General features: G+C 42.2%; 1 protein-coding gene across 3 annotated transcripts in view; it reads left to right on the top strand.

The window, feature by feature from the left end:
• LOC114647755 (mannose-binding protein A-like) overlaps positions 1–15,801 on the top strand; it is a 473,727-nt gene that overhangs the window by 71,487 nt on the left and 386,439 nt on the right. The gene's annotated exons all lie outside the window — the stretch shown is intronic.

Raw genomic sequence — 15,801 nt, 5'->3', positions numbered from 1 at the left:
CACCATGAAATACCAGAAAAGCAAAATCTTATCACTTGTGACCACTAGAGGGCGTTGCAGCTGCCCAAACTCCAGACGCGACCACACAGACACAAGTCCCAGGTGCAAATGCAAGGTTCTTAAACAAATACCTTACAAAGGCTTCCTTCTGTAAGTGGCAGAGGCGTAATACACTTCTTTCTTTCTTTCTTTCTTTCTTTCTTTCTTTCTTTCTTTCTTTCTTTATTTCTTTCTTTCTTTCTTTCTTTCTTTCTTTCTTTCTTTCTTTCTTTCTTTCTTTCTTCTCCTTCACACCTCATCCAGTTGAGCTTTGTCCATCCTCCACACCCACCTGCATCTCATCTGAATGAAGTGGCTTCTTTTATCTTGGACCTGAGAAGACTTGCAGTGCCAGATCATTGTCCAGTATAAGCACTATAGGGTCAAACAAAAACCACAAATGTCCTTCTGGTGGACCCCTAAGAAACCCAAAAGTGCTGTCCTACAGGACTACAGGTCCCAGCATGTCCTGCGGGTGTGTGTGTAGGAATCCTAGCCCAGGGATGCTACCCTCTGGTGCAGGAGTGTCAAACTTTGGCCCTGGTGAGCCGCAGTGGCTGCAGGTTTCCATTCTAGCCCTTTTCCTAATCAGTGACCAGTTTTCTCTGCTAATTATCTCCTTTTCCCTTCATTTTAATATCCCTGTTTTTAAGGATTCATTTCCTGATTAAATGGCAGCCAAACAGAAATGAGATGTGAAACAAGCCGACAGATGACCAGCTAAACTGGGACTTCAAACTCCAACCAATTTCATTCCAACCAATGTCTTAATGAGAAGCCGATTCTTGCTGTTAATTAAGCCCGTTATTTAACTCCATAGCTTGTTGCTGCTCTCATTCTGCCACAGCAGACATTTCCAAAACTGGTCATTTTTCTGTTTTTGCTAACAACACTATCAAAATGTTTTGGTCAGCTGAGAGATCAACGTTACAGAGACCTTTACCTTTCTTTATTTTCAGATATTGTGTGATGGGCACAGGTGAGCTGGTTATATGGTGGCTTGTTTTTTGTCTCATTATTGTTTGGCTGCTAATTAAGGAAAAAGAGACAACTAAGAGGCCTGTTAATTAAAGTTTATTAAAATTAAGGGAAAACAAGTTAATTAGTAGCAAAACCGGTCATTAATGAAGAAGATGGTTAGAATGAAAACCTGCAGCCACTGCGGCCATTCCAGGACCAGAGTTCAACACCCCTGCTCTAGTGTATCAGGGGAGCCACTCTTCCAAATACATTGTCTCCCCCTGTCCTTCCATTACACTGGACTCCCTGCCAGGTAAGGAACTTCAGACCATCCCTAGACTCTAGCATATTCACTCTGAGGGTGCCATTTCTTGCCAACCTCCCAGCAAAAGCAGGGAACGCCTTCCCTATCTTCTCCAGCCATTCAGAACAGCAGCCTCCTGGCCAATTAATAAATCATGTGCCATCCCGGTCAAGACGCCTGCCCAAGCCTGCCATCCATTATACACTCTGGCAAGCAAGTTTCCGTGTACACAATGCTTTGATTTTTTGTTCATTGTCCCTTCTTGTTCACTTCAGGCCAGGGCTGCTCATCCTTTGGATGGTCATCTAGTCTTATACATTCATATGAAAAAGTTTGGGAACCCCTCTTAATTCTTTGGATTTTTGTTTATTATTGGCTGAGCTTTCAAAGTAGCAACCTCCTTTTAATATACGACATGGCTTATGGAGACAGTAGGATTTCAGCAGTGACATAAAGTTGGATTAACAGAAGATAGATAGATAGATAGATAGATAGATAGATAGATAGATAGATAGATAGATAGATAGATAGATAGATAGATAGATAGATAGATAGATAGATAGATAGATAGATAGATAGATAGATAGATAGATAGATAGATAGATAGATAGATAGATAGATACTTTATTAATCCCAAGGGGAAATTCACATTATCCAGCAGCAGCATACTGATACAATAAACAATATTAAATTAAAGAGTGATAATAATGCAGGTAAAAAACAGACAATAACTTTGTATAATGTTAAATGTTAATGTTTACTCCCCCCCCCCCAAAGGGGTGGAATTGAAGAGTCGCATAGTTTGGGGGAGGAACGATCTCCTCAGTCTGTCAGTGGAGCAGGACGGTGACAGCAGTCTGTCGCTGAAGCTGCTCCTCTGTCTTGAGATGATCCTGTTCAGTGGATGCAGTGGATTCTCCATGATTGACAGGAGTCTGCTCAGCGCCCGTCGCTCTGCCACAGATGTCAAACTGTCCAGCTCCATGCCAACAATAGAGCCTGCCTTCTACACCAGTTTGTCCAGGCGTGAGGCGTCTTTCTTCTTAATGCTGCCTCCCCAGCACACCACCGCGTGGAAGAGGGCGCTCACCACAACCGTCTGATAGAACATCTACAGCATCTTATTTGGAAAATATGCAATATGCATCATAACAAAATTAGACAGGTGCATAAATGTGGGCATCCCAACAGAGATATGACATCAATACTTAGTTGAGCCTCCTTTTGGCCTCTAGACGCTGTCCTCCTGTAGCCTTTGATGAGTGTCTGGATTCTGGATGGAGGTATTGTTCACCATTCTTCATACAAAATCTCTCCAGTTCAGTTCAATTTGATGGACAGCCTGCTTCAAATCATCCCATAGATTTTTTTGATGATATTCAAGTCAGGGGACTGTGACGGCCATTCCAGAACATTGTACTTCTCACTCTGCATGAATGCCTTTGTAGCTTTCCAACTGTGTTTTGGGTCATTGCCTTGTTGGAATATCCAACCCCTAAGTAACTTCTTTTTTTTTAATTTAATTAATATTAATTTTATTGTAATCATTCCATACAAATAGATCAATTTATACAAAAAAGTATTGAAGACAAATCAAACCCCACCCTTGAGAAGGAGAGCATGGCCAAAGGAGAATTGCTAAGGGCTTTTTAATAGGGCAAAAATAAATAAGGAAAAAAAATATATAACTAAATAAATAAATGGAGAAGGAAAAGAAATGCAGAAATAATTATTTCTTCTTATTTTAAAATATTATTGATTAGATCCTGCCAGGTTTTGAAAAAATTCTGCACAGATCCTCTAACTGAGAATTTGATTTTTTCCAATTTCAAATAATGTAAAACACCGGTTTCCCACTGACTTATCAGAGGAGAGTTAGGATTCTTCCAATTTAACAAAATAATTCTGCGTGTCAATAGTGTAGTGAATGCAATCACCGTTTGCTTGTCCTTCTCCACTTCCAGTCCATCTGGAAGAACGCCGAACACAGCTGTTAATGGGTTAGGAGGGATTGTGACACCAAGGCTGTCTGAAAGGCACTTAAAAATCCATCCATCCATTTTCCAACCCGTTGAATCCGAACACAGGGTCACGGGGGTCTGCTGGAGCCAATCCCAGCCAACACAGGGCACAAGGTAAGAACCAATCCTGGGCAGGGTGCCAACCCACCATAGGACACACACAAACACACCTACACACCAAGCACACACTACGGCCAATGTAGAATCGCCAATCCACCTAACCTGCATGTCTTTGGACTGTGGGAGGAAACCCACGCAGACACAGGGAGAACATGCAAACTCCACGCAGGGAGGACCTGGAAAGCGAACCTGGGTCTCCTAACTGCGAGGCAGCAGCTCTACCCACTGCTCCACCATACCGCCCGCACTTAAAAATTTTGGTCCAAAATGAAGTTAGTTTGGTGCAGGCCCAAAACATGTGACCCAGTGAGGTAGGAGCTTGGTTGCAGCGTTCGCAGGTTGGGTCTTGCCCTGGAAACATTTTGGACAGTTTTAAGTGAGACAAATGAGCTCGACAGATATTTTTAGTTGAATAATTCTATGCTTTGCGCATATGGAGCTCGAGTGAATTCTCTGCAATGCTACCTTCCACTCCTTTTCTGATATATTAATTAAGAGATCTTTTTACCATTATCCTCTTGGATCTTTGAAAGGAAGGGACTCTAACAAAATTTTATATAATGCGAAAATGGTGTCTAATTCCTCGAAATTGAGCAGTATTTTTTCTAGCATGGTGGAGGGTACGAGATGAGGAAAATCGGCAGTTTCTGTTTAACAAAGTTTCTAATTTGAAGATAGTGACAGAAATGTGTAGCTGGGAGGTTGAATTTGGAACATAATTGTTCAAAGGATGCAAAGATATTGTCTATATAAAGATCTCTGAGCAATTTCATCCCAAATCTTTTCCAGGTATTAAAAACTGGATATGTTTGCGAGGGTTGACACACCTGTGTAACTTCAACTTTGTGACTGATGCTTGAACATTATCCTGAAGAATTTGTTGATATTGGGTTGAATTCATCAGACCCTCGACTTTAACAAGGGCCCCAGTCCCTGAACTAGCCACACAGCCCCACAGCATGATGGAACCTCCACTAAATTTGACAGTAGGTAGCAGGTGTTTTTCTTGGAATGCGGTGTTCTTCTTCTGCCATGCAAAGCACTTTTTGTTCTGACCAAATAACTCCATTTTTGTCTCATTAGTCCAAAGCACTTTGTTCCAAAATGAATCTGGCTTGTCTAAATGAGCATTGGCATACAACAAGCGACTCTGTTTGTGGCGTGAGTGCAGAAAGGGCTTCTTTCTCATCACCCTGCCATACAGATGTTCTTTGTGCAAATTGCGCTGAATTGTAGAACGATGTACAGATACACCATCTGCAGTAAGATGTTCTTGCAGGTCTTTGGAGGTGATCTGTGGGTTGTCTGTCACCATTCTCACAATCCTGCGCATTATGCCGCTCCTGTATTTTTCTTTGGCCTGCCAGACCTGCTGGGTTTAACAGCAACTGTGCCTGTGGCCTTCCATTTCCTGATTCCATTCCTTACAGTTGAAACTGACAGTTTAAACCTCTAAGATGGCTTTTTGTAGCCTTCCCCTAAACCAGGAGACTCAACAATCTTTGTTTTCAGATCTTTGGAGAGTTGCTTTGAGGATCCCATGCTGTCACTCTTCAGAGGAGAGTCAAAGGGAAGGAAGCACAACTTGTAATTGACCCCCTTAAATACCTTTTATATCTCATGATGGGACACACCTGTCTATGAAGTTCAAGGCGTAACGAGCTCATCACACCAAGTAATCAGCATTGAGCCCTTGGGATTAATAAAGTATCTATCTATCTATCTATCTATCTATCTATCTATCTATCTATCTATCTATCTATCTATCTATCTATCTATCTATCTATCTATCTATCTATCTATCTATCTATCAGTGACAGGCATTCAAATCAGCAAAATGACAGGGGGACCCACATTTGTGCACAGCCAGTTTTTCACTTCTGATTTAATTTCATACAACTAAATACTGCATCACTAAAAATCTTTGTTTGGAAAACACCGCAGTGCTCAGATGTTCCTAGGAAATGAAAGACATACCACTGTTATCTTTTTAGGGGCTCCCAAACTTTTTCATATGACTGTATGCGGACTTATCCGGCAATAATATAATGAGACTCATGCCTGGCTTGAGAGGTCTTGGTTCATAAATATGAAGAGTGCCAAGAGTGCTAAAGAGGGGTGAAGAGCCATTTTGAGCTGGGCACAATGAGCGGCGACTGTCATGTCACAACAACAACCACATGTATTTCTCTAGCACGTTTTCATGCAATTGATGTTGGTCAAAGTGCTTTACAAGATGAAGAAGGAAAAAAGAAAAAATATAAAAATTAGGCAATACAAATTAACAAAGAATAAAGTAAGGTCTGATCCGGGGAGGACAGAAAAAAGCAAAAAAAAAAGACTCCAGAAGGCTGGAGAAAAAAACAACTAAATCTGCAGGGGTTCCAAGGCCTTGAGACCACCCGGCCCTCTCTAGGCATTCTACCTAACATCAATGATCTCAATCAGTCCTCATGGTATTGTGGGATCACATGGAAGAATTAGACGATGATGGTCATGTGGACCTCTGGCCTCCAGTCCATCAATGTAGGGACTTCACGGTGCCCTGATCAGGTGGTGGTGGCGCAGATCAATTCTAAATGGCACTGATAACCAGTGTAGTGACATCAGGACTGGGGTGATGTGCTCAGATTTTCTTTTCCTAGTTAACCCCTTAACCGCCCTCTGCCGGATATATCCGGCACCGTTGTTTTATTGCTAATGCCATACTGCCGGAATTATCCGGCACATTTGCCTGTGGTTATATGAATGCCTGGCAAGTAGTATAACTGACGGTTTGGCGTGGGTATTATTACTACGTTGTATTTCAACAAGTCTGTGGTTGTTTTGGCCGGTCATGTGACGTGATTCGCATGTAACAGCTGTGAATATGGCGAAACGTAAACTGACTTCAAGTGAGACTTTGCAGGTGATTTTGGACAGTTCTGATCTTGATTGTAGCAGTTCTGAAGAAGATTTTAGCGACAGTGATGAGCAGCAACGTGCGCTGCATGATACTGTGAATGAAGACGCATCGGATGACGGCGCTGAGTGGGTGTATCCCCAGCATCTCAGCTGGGCTGCTGCCCGTGGTGAACTACCTTTTCTGCATTCGTTTGAGGGAACGTGTGGCTTTACTGCTGATGTAAACAATTACACTGCTGAGCAGTTTTATGAGCTGTTTGTGTCACCTGATTTGATCAGACATTTTGTTCATCAGACAAATCTGTATGCAGCACAGTTTATTGAGAAAAATCCCAATTTACCTCCACATTCCCGTGTTCGTGCTTGGTTTGACACTGATGAAAACGAAATGAAAAAAATTCATTGGGATTTGATGTTGATGGGAATAATCAGAAAACCAGATATTGAGATGTACTGGTCTACAGATCCTATGTATGCAACACCTATTTTTGCAGCTGTCATGACACGTAACCGATTCTCTTTGCTGCTGAAATTCTTTCATTTGAATGACAACAGAAATGAGCCAGATAAGAAAGATCCAAACCGCGACCACTTGTTCAAGCTACGTCCTTTGATTGATCATTTATTTGAAGCATTTCAGTTGCCCTACATGCCAGGACCGTCAGTTGCAGTTGATGAAAGTTTATTGTCGTGGAAGGGCCGCTTACAGTTTCGACAGTATCTACCATTGAAAAAGGGCACGGTTTGGTATCAAGATGTTTTGCTTAGCTGAGAATTCAGGTTACATTTATAGATTTCGTGTATACACTGGCAACTTGCACAACATTTAGTGGTCAATACTGCTTGAATAAATGTAAAAAATGTAAAAAAAAATGTAAAAAAGTAAAAAAAACGAAAATTGTTCAGATTTCGCCTGGCGTGGGGAATATTTAGGGAGTTGGCGGTTAAAGGGTTAAGATTCTGGCAGCTTCATTCTGCATTCATTGTAATTGATTGATGTCTTTTTTGGGTGGTCCTGAGAGGAGTGCATTACAGTAATCTAGTTGACTGAAAACAAAAGCATGATCAGCATCTTGCAAAGTTATAAGGGGTCTAATTTTTGCTATGTTTCACAAGTAAAAAGGGATGATGATACAAGCACAAAAGAGAAGTGCAACACAACACAAGCCTTTATTACGGATGCTCCAAACAATCAGAAAGGAGATTCATCAGAGAAAATTACATTACCCCAGCAGTCCTCAGTGGTCCAATGCCAGAATATCAGTCTGTCCCCGATGTTTTTCTTGGCTTCTTTGCTGCCCTTCTTGACACCCACCAGGCCATCCTCCAAAAGTCTTCACCTCACTCACACCTGCCTGCTGCCATTCCTAAGCCAGCTCTACACTGGTGGTGCCTCCTGATCCCGAGCTATGACTAAAGCATGGGACCAAAACATCATCCGAGAGAAGCTTCTCCCAACCGTCCAAGAACAGATTGGCGACCAACATGATGGAGCACTTGGCAATAAGGCAAAAGTGAAAACTAAGTGGCTCAGGGAACAAAACATTGATATTTTGGGTCCATTGCCAGGAAACTCCTTAGACCTTAATCTCATTGAGGATCCTCAAGAGGCGGGTGGGCAAACAAAAACCCACCAATTCTGGCAAACTCCAAGCATCGATTATGCAAGAATGGGCAGCTGCCATCAATCAGGATTGGGCCCAGAAGTTGATTGACAGCCTGCCAGGGCGAATTGCAGATGCCTTGAAAAAGAAAGAAGGGTCAACACTGCAAATATTGACTCTTTACATAAACGTAATGTCATTGTCAATAAAAGCCTTTGAAACTTCTGAACTGCTTGTAATTCTACTTCAGTGTACCATAAAAACATCTGACAAAAAGTTCTAAAAACACAAAAGCATGAAACACTTGGGACATTCTCAAAACTTTTGATCACGACTGTAGATAGATGCTATAGATCAGGGCTCCCCAACTCCGGTCCTGGAGTGCCGCAGTGGTTGCAGATTTTCATTTTAACTTCCTGTTCATTCGGCTGCTCCCGTTAGGGGTCGCCGCATCGGATCATCTTCTTCCATATCTTTCTGTCCTCGTTATCTTGTTCTGTCACACTCATCATCTGCATGTCCTCTCTCACCACATACATAAACCTTCTCTTAGGTCTTCCTCTTTTCCTCTTACCTGGCAGCTCTATCCTTAGCATTCTTCTCCCAATATACTCAGCATCTCTCCTCTGCACATGTCCAAACCAACACAATCTCGCCTCTCTGACTTTGTCTCCTAACTGTTCAACCTGAGCTGACCCTCTAATGTCCTCATTTCTAATCCTGTCCATCCTCGTCACACCCAATGCAAATCTTATCATTTCTAACTCTGCCACCTCCAGCTCTGTCTCCTTCTTTCTGGTCAGTACCACCATCTCCAACCCATATAACATAGATGGCCTCACTACCATCCTATAGACCTCCCCTTTCACTCTTGCTGATACCCGTCTGTCACAAATCACTCCTGACACTCTTCTCCACCCATTCCACCCTGCCTGCACTCTCTTCTTCTCCTCTCTTCCACACTCCCCATTACTCTGTAATTTTGATCCCAAGTATTTAAACTCACCCACCTTTGCCAACTCTACTCCCTGCATCCTCACCATTCCACTGACCTCCCTCTCATTCACACACATGTATTCTCTCTTGGTGGTCCTACTGACTTTCGCTCCTCTACTCTCTAGAGCAGATCTCCACCTCTCCAGGATCTCCTCAGCCTGCTCCCTACTATCGCTACAGATCACAATGTCATCAGCAAACATCATAGTCCACGGGGACTCCTGTCTAATCTTGTCTGTCAACCTGTCCATCACCACTGCAAATAAGAAAGGGCTCAGAGCCGATCCCTGATGTAATCCCACCTCCACCTTGAATGCATCCATCACTCCTACTGCAGACCTCACCACAGTCACACTTCCCTCGTGCATATCATGTACAACTCTTACGTACTTCGCTGCCACTCCCGGGCTTCCTCATACAATACCACAACTCCTCTAGAGGCACCCTATCCTATACTTTCCCCTGGTCCACAAAGACGCAATGCAACTCCTTCTGGCCTTCTCTAAACTTCTCCATCAACACCCTCAGAGCAAACATCACATCTGTGATGCTCTTTCTTTGCATGAAACCAACCTGCTGCTCACTAATCATCAGATTTTCATTCTAACCCTTTTCTTAATTATTGACCTTTATTTGTTGTTTTTTCCCACTAATTAACTTCTTTTGCATTAATTTTATTTGACTTGTTTTTTAAGATTTGTTCCCCTGAGTTTCTTCATCGTTCCTCTGAATTGCTTCATTTCTTTCCTCAAATGGCACCCAAACAGAAATGAAATGTGAAGTGAGTGAGCCGACAGAAGAGCAACTAAGTAAGGGCCTCAAATTCCAATCAATTTCACTCCCACCAGTTCCTTAATTAGGTGCCAAGTCTTGTCGTTAATTAAACCTGTTCTTTAATTCCATGGCTTGTTCCTGCTCTTCCATGGCTTGTTCCTGCTCTTATTGTGCAATTGAATACATTTCTGAAATTGTGGATTTTCTCTTTTCTAATTGCACTGTTCAAATGTTTTGGGGACCTGAGCAGATTGACATTCCTGAGCCCTTCACTTTTCTTTATTTTCACATATTGTATGATGGTCACAATTTGCTGGTCATGTTTTGGTTCATTTTGTATCTCATTATGGTTTGGCTGTTAATTAAGGAAAAAGAAACAATTAAGGGGTCTGAGTCAGTAAGAGACCTGGGGGGTATTTTCCGTACGTTGCTTAAATCATCCGAGATCAGATGCCTGATCTTGGATGAGTTAATGCCGGTGAAACTCATCCGGGATAAGTCGGTTTTTCAAACGCAGCTGTGTATTAGATTAGTCGAGCTGGATCTAATCATCCGAGATGAATGCACGCGCCCGCGCTGAGTGAAAAGCCAATATATACTGAGTCTAGAAAACATGATCAGCAAGTCTTTGATAGGCTGTAACAAAATGACGAAACAACAGGCGCATTTTTTTTCACACAAGCTGTGTGTGTGGGTGAGTGTTAGTTAATTAGTTAGTTAGTTAATTAGTTAGTTACTCAAAGGATTTCAAGATTTAATATTCACAAGCGGTAACACTGCAAAAGCAGCCCAAACCAGAAAAGACAGCTGGCAAAAAGTGGCCAACAAATTAAACGCGTGTGCATTGTACTTACTGAATGCAGCGTTTCATTTCCTATGTGTCAGATTAATTATTATTTAATATGTCATAATTCCAGATCAAACGTGAGCACAAGGAGAACATGGGAACAGGTTAAAGTGAAGTACAAGAATATACTTCAAACTGGTAAATATTGGTATATAACTATTTAAAGAATTCTTGACATAAAGAAACATATATAATGTAAAGAACATTAATTTTAAAGCTAATAAGAAGGCAGACAAGCAAAAAACAGGTGGAGGTCTACGCGGTCCAGACCTAACCCCTGCAGAAGAGTTGGCTTTCCAGAAAAATGCCCATCGCCCTGTTTCTGAGGGCATTCCTGGGGGCAGCTCCTCCTCAGAACCAGTGGCAGGATGCAGTGGTCACTTCATTTCAGGTAAAGGATGGTCATTGCATATTTGTCCTCAATGTGTGCCATAGGTATGTTCCATATAGCCCTCTTTCTTGTTGGGTCAGTTGCAGGGAATGTCATATCCCTTGAACCTGTGTCTGACCAACGAGATATTAACGAAGGTCAAATATTTGATGAAGACACTGTGTCTGATTATTCATCAGGAGGAGAGGTACATTTTCCAAATAATGTTTGATCAAACTCCACTCTGATCAGTCCCATGTGCCCCAATCACATTTGGAAACCCTGGGTAATGAGAATGTTAGGCTGATTGTGAGATTCTTTATGGAACTGTGGATGTTTTAGCCCGTGTATTATCTACCTGCAATGACATGAAATGCCTCTTTTATTGTCTGCACACGCAGGTGTCCAGGAAACACAATGAAAACCTAAAGGAAATGTTTCAGAGCCAAACAGACTTTACGAATTGCCTGGCAAACTGCACTTTTAGTTAGATGTTCCACATCGCCTAAAGTATATAAAAAAGTGCCGCTTGTAAGAAACCTCAAAGCAATGCCTACTGTCTGTGTGGTTGTGAGAGCCCGACTTCACCGAGTTTGACTTCGAATATAAGATCCTAATAAATCTTTGAGGTACAATATTCTCCCTCGGCTAAAGCAGTATCTTTCGAAAAGAATTTCCTCCGGGAGCAATAAAGGATCTTGCTGATCGCGCAAAACCCTCTCTATATGAAATTCTCGTCTTATAATTTGGGCACCAATATCAATTGGTTGCTCATTCGTGAACGGTGAAGCCATGACTGAATGAATTCCACGCACGGACACTGATTACGTGTGTAAACTAATCCTTGTTTACATCAAACAAACCTGCTCCGAGCATTGAGGATTTGGATGTGTTGCTATGACAACACATCCAGCAAGAGTTTCGAAAAACCGACAGACCCAGGATCAGGCCAAATCGTCAACAATTACATCCGGCTAAACGACTAATCCACGTATGAAAAATACCCCCATTGGTCAATTAAAATGAACTCAAAAGAAGTTAATTAGCAACAAAAACAGGTCACTCATTAAGAAAAGGGTGAGAATGAAAACCTGCAGCCACTGCGACCCTCCAGGACTGGAGTTATGGACCCTTGCTCTAGATGTTGGGTATATTGGTAGCTAAGGACATTAAGGATAGAGCTGCCAGGCAAGAGGAACAGAGGAAGGCCTAAGAGAAGGTTTATGGATGTGATGAGAGAGGACATGTAGGTGATGGGTGTAACAGAACAAGATGATGAGGACAGAAAGATATGGAAGAAGATGATCCACTGTGGCAACCCCTAACGGGAGAAGCTGAAAGAAGAAGAAGAAGATAGTCATTACTAATGGCTCTTCTTCCTCCCTCAACACTCTTCTTTTTTTTCTTCTTCTTCTTTGCTGCATGTCCACTTTATTTTTTTTTTTTTTGCAAACTGTTTTTAATTTTTTTTAAAGCAAAAGAGAAAAGGGGGAGAACCAGATTTGAAAAGTTCAACATCAAAATAAAGTCCCCATCCCACACAAAGCCATCCCATTTGGAAGTGGCTGCAACTAAAAAAAGGTTCAAGTCGCATGCCCTAATAAGCAATTTTTAATTAGTGCAGCTCCTTTTTCTAAAGATAATATAGTGGATGGAAAAGAGAAATTAATACAAACTTCTAAAAGTCAGTTATTTTCTAACCCACTCAGTTCTGAACGGGGTCATGGGGGGTACTGGAGACTATCCCAGTCAGCATAAGAGTACAAGGCAGGGACAGACCAGTCCATCACAGACGCACACACACACCCACACAAGGGTCAAGGGTCAATTTAGGAACACCAATTCACCTAACTTGCATGTCTTTGGACTGTGGGAGGACACCAGAGCACCAGGATGAGACCCATGCAGACACGAGGAGAACATACAAACTCCACACAGGGAGGTCCCGGGACATCAACCCAGGTCTTGCACTGTGAGGCAGCAGCACTACCACTACTCCACCACCATGCTGCCACTGCTGAAAGTTCTAAATGAAATGAGTTGTAAAAAAAAGTTCCTCCTGGAATTTACTAGATTTAAGTTTTGATTTTTCCAGGAGGATGAAATTTTAATTTAAAATTCCAGCATGAGGAGGATTTTAACAGATAAAGAATTTTCTTATTAGAGGATGAAAAGGAGTAGGATGAAAAAATCAGTGTAAGAGCCAATCTTAGAAAGTTAATGCTTAAAGTTAAATTCATATAGCGTTTGCTTGACTCCTATAGAAGAATAGCTATTAGAATATAGTATACAATACAATATACATCCATCCATCCATCCATCTTCCAACCCGCTATATCCAAACTAAAGGGTCATGAGGATCTGCTGGAGCCAGTCCCAGCCAACACAGGGCGCAAGGTAGGAAACAAACCCTGTGCAGGGTGCCAGCCCACCACAGGGCACGCACACACACACACGACAATTTAGAATTGCCAATGTACCTAACCTGCATCTCTTTGGACTGTGGGAGGAAACCCACTCAGACACGGGGAGAACATGCAAACTCCACGCAGGGAGGACCCGGGGAGCAAACCCAGGTCTCCATACTGCGAGGCGGCAGCAGCACTACCCACTATGCCACCATGCCATTTTTGCACATAGTGTACTTTAAGGATGGGGCCACAAGTGCTCATGTAAATTTGTTGAATCTTTCTTCTCAGGAGCAGATGGTGCTCAGAGTGCCCCTGGAATCAGTGGACCTTCAGGCCCAGCAGGGCAGGGCAGGATTCCTATGTAGGTAGTCACAGAAAATCGGCATGATGGCATGCCAGCCACATTCCTAGCAAAGTCATTGTGTCCGTAGGAGGCTTTTTCCTTTGTAAATGAAGCTTCCAGGCCAAACCCAAATTTCTCCAATGTAGTAAAAAGGTAGTTCCATTCTACCATATCAAATGCTTTTTCTTCATCCAACGATAATAATATCTCCGGGGTGTTTAAGTTTGTGGGTGAATATATTACATTAAACAGGTGTCAAATGGATCAAACTACTGTATACCAATCTGGAAACTCCAGTTTGTATTAACACCATTAATTCAGAATATTTTAAACTTGAACGTGGTACCAGACAAGGATGCCCCTTGTCATCACTACTTTTTGTAATCGGCATTGAGCCACTGGCAGTTCACTGTCGAAATGTTTGACAAAAAAGTTGCCGAGGATCTTAGTCGACATACCAAACTTCCTCAGCCTCCTCACAAAGTACAGTTGCTGTTGAGCACCTCTTGACCAGCTGTTTGGTGTTAAGTGTCCAAGTGAGGTCCTCACTAATGTAGATGCCCAGGTATTTAATACTGCTCACCCTTTCCACTTCAAGCTACCACTGCGCCACCGTGCCACCCATACATACATTTCTGTATAGCCAAAAATCACACAAGGAGTGCCGCAGTGGGCTTTAAGAGGCCTTGCCTTTTGACAGCCCTCCAGCCTTGACTCTCAAAGAAGAGAAGGAAAAACTCCCAAAAATAAAACCTTGTAGGGTAAAAAATGAAAGAAACCGCGGGAAAGGCAGTTCCAGGTAGGTTGGGCATGCAGTGGGTGTCAAAAAAAAAAAGTGGGGTCAATACAATAAAATACACAGAACAGAACACAAGTAATCCTCAATACAGTAGTGCAACAGTAATATTATACAGTCAAATTTAACAGTAGATGATATCACATAATACGATTTGGACTACAGTAACTACAGTCTTTTACTCCCTGTAAGTTAATAAGAGATAGACTCAGTGCACTGGGTGTGATGAGGATGGACAGGATTAGAAATGAGGACATTGGAGGGTCAGCTCAGTTGGGACGGTTGGGAGACAAAGTCAGAGAGGTGAGATGGCATTGGTTTGCACATGTGCAGAGGAGAGATGCTGAGTATATTGGGAGAAGGGTGCTAAGGATAGAGCTGCCAGGCAAGAGGACAAGAGGAAGGCCTAAGAGAAGGTTTATGGATGTGGTGAGAGAGAGCATGCAGATGATGGGTGTTAAAGAACAAGTTGATGAGGACAGGAAGATATGGAAGATGATGATCCATTGTGGCAACCCCTAACAGGAGCAGCCGAAAGAAGAAGAAGAAGTTAATAAGAGATAGGACTTTCTTGCTATATTTGAGATACAGTATGTTAATTGAGTCAGTTGTTGTTTAGAGAAGGTCCCACTGCTAGCAAGGACTGAAAGACCCATTTACAGTGGAACAGTTTTCTCACCGTTTTGAAATGGTTCAACTGTAAGCAAAGTGAAAAAAGTGAAACAAGATTTATAGAGAAAGGACAGTGGAGCAAGAGTTACGCAGAAAAGTAGGGGAGAGAGAGAATCTCCTTGAAATTTGATCTGTCTCGAGTGTAGCACTCCATCTGTGTCGTTCAGAGTAAGGGTTGCTTTCCACTGGTTTATATTTACTGTTAAAAACTGGGGGAGTATTGGTGATATTTTGTAGATATCATGGCATTTTAAAATCCAGTTATAGGACGCATGGGAGTCCAACGCCTTCTTGTAGGCTCTCCAGGTTGTTGTCAGGATTTTCTTTCTCGTTTTCACTTGCTCAGTAAGGGGCCTTGTTTATTAAAAGCTGGTCTTTGCAGCCATTGTTTTGTTTTTGACACCTTTTTTGTTCTATGGGAATTAGGTTATTTCTTCCAGGTGTTTGTAAACTCTCTCTCTGTGACGATGGATGTTAAGATCTTATAGGTTGTAGGGAGACATGTGATAGGGCAATAGTTTTTAGGGTCTTTGGTGTCTTCTGTTTTGATGAAGAAGGTAGGTGGTATCAGTTGTGAGCCATTCTGGGCAGGTCTCCAGGTTGCTGATGCACCCATTGTAGACATCTGTCAGATTGTGAT

The sequence above is a fragment of the Erpetoichthys calabaricus genome, chromosome 3, assembly GCF_900747795.2.
Source record: "Erpetoichthys calabaricus chromosome 3, fErpCal1.3, whole genome shotgun sequence".
Classification (NCBI taxonomy): domain Eukaryota; kingdom Metazoa; phylum Chordata; class Cladistia; order Polypteriformes; family Polypteridae; genus Erpetoichthys; species Erpetoichthys calabaricus.
The sequence above is the reverse complement of the archived record's forward strand: the minus strand, read 5'-3'. Positions and strand labels throughout refer to the sequence as shown.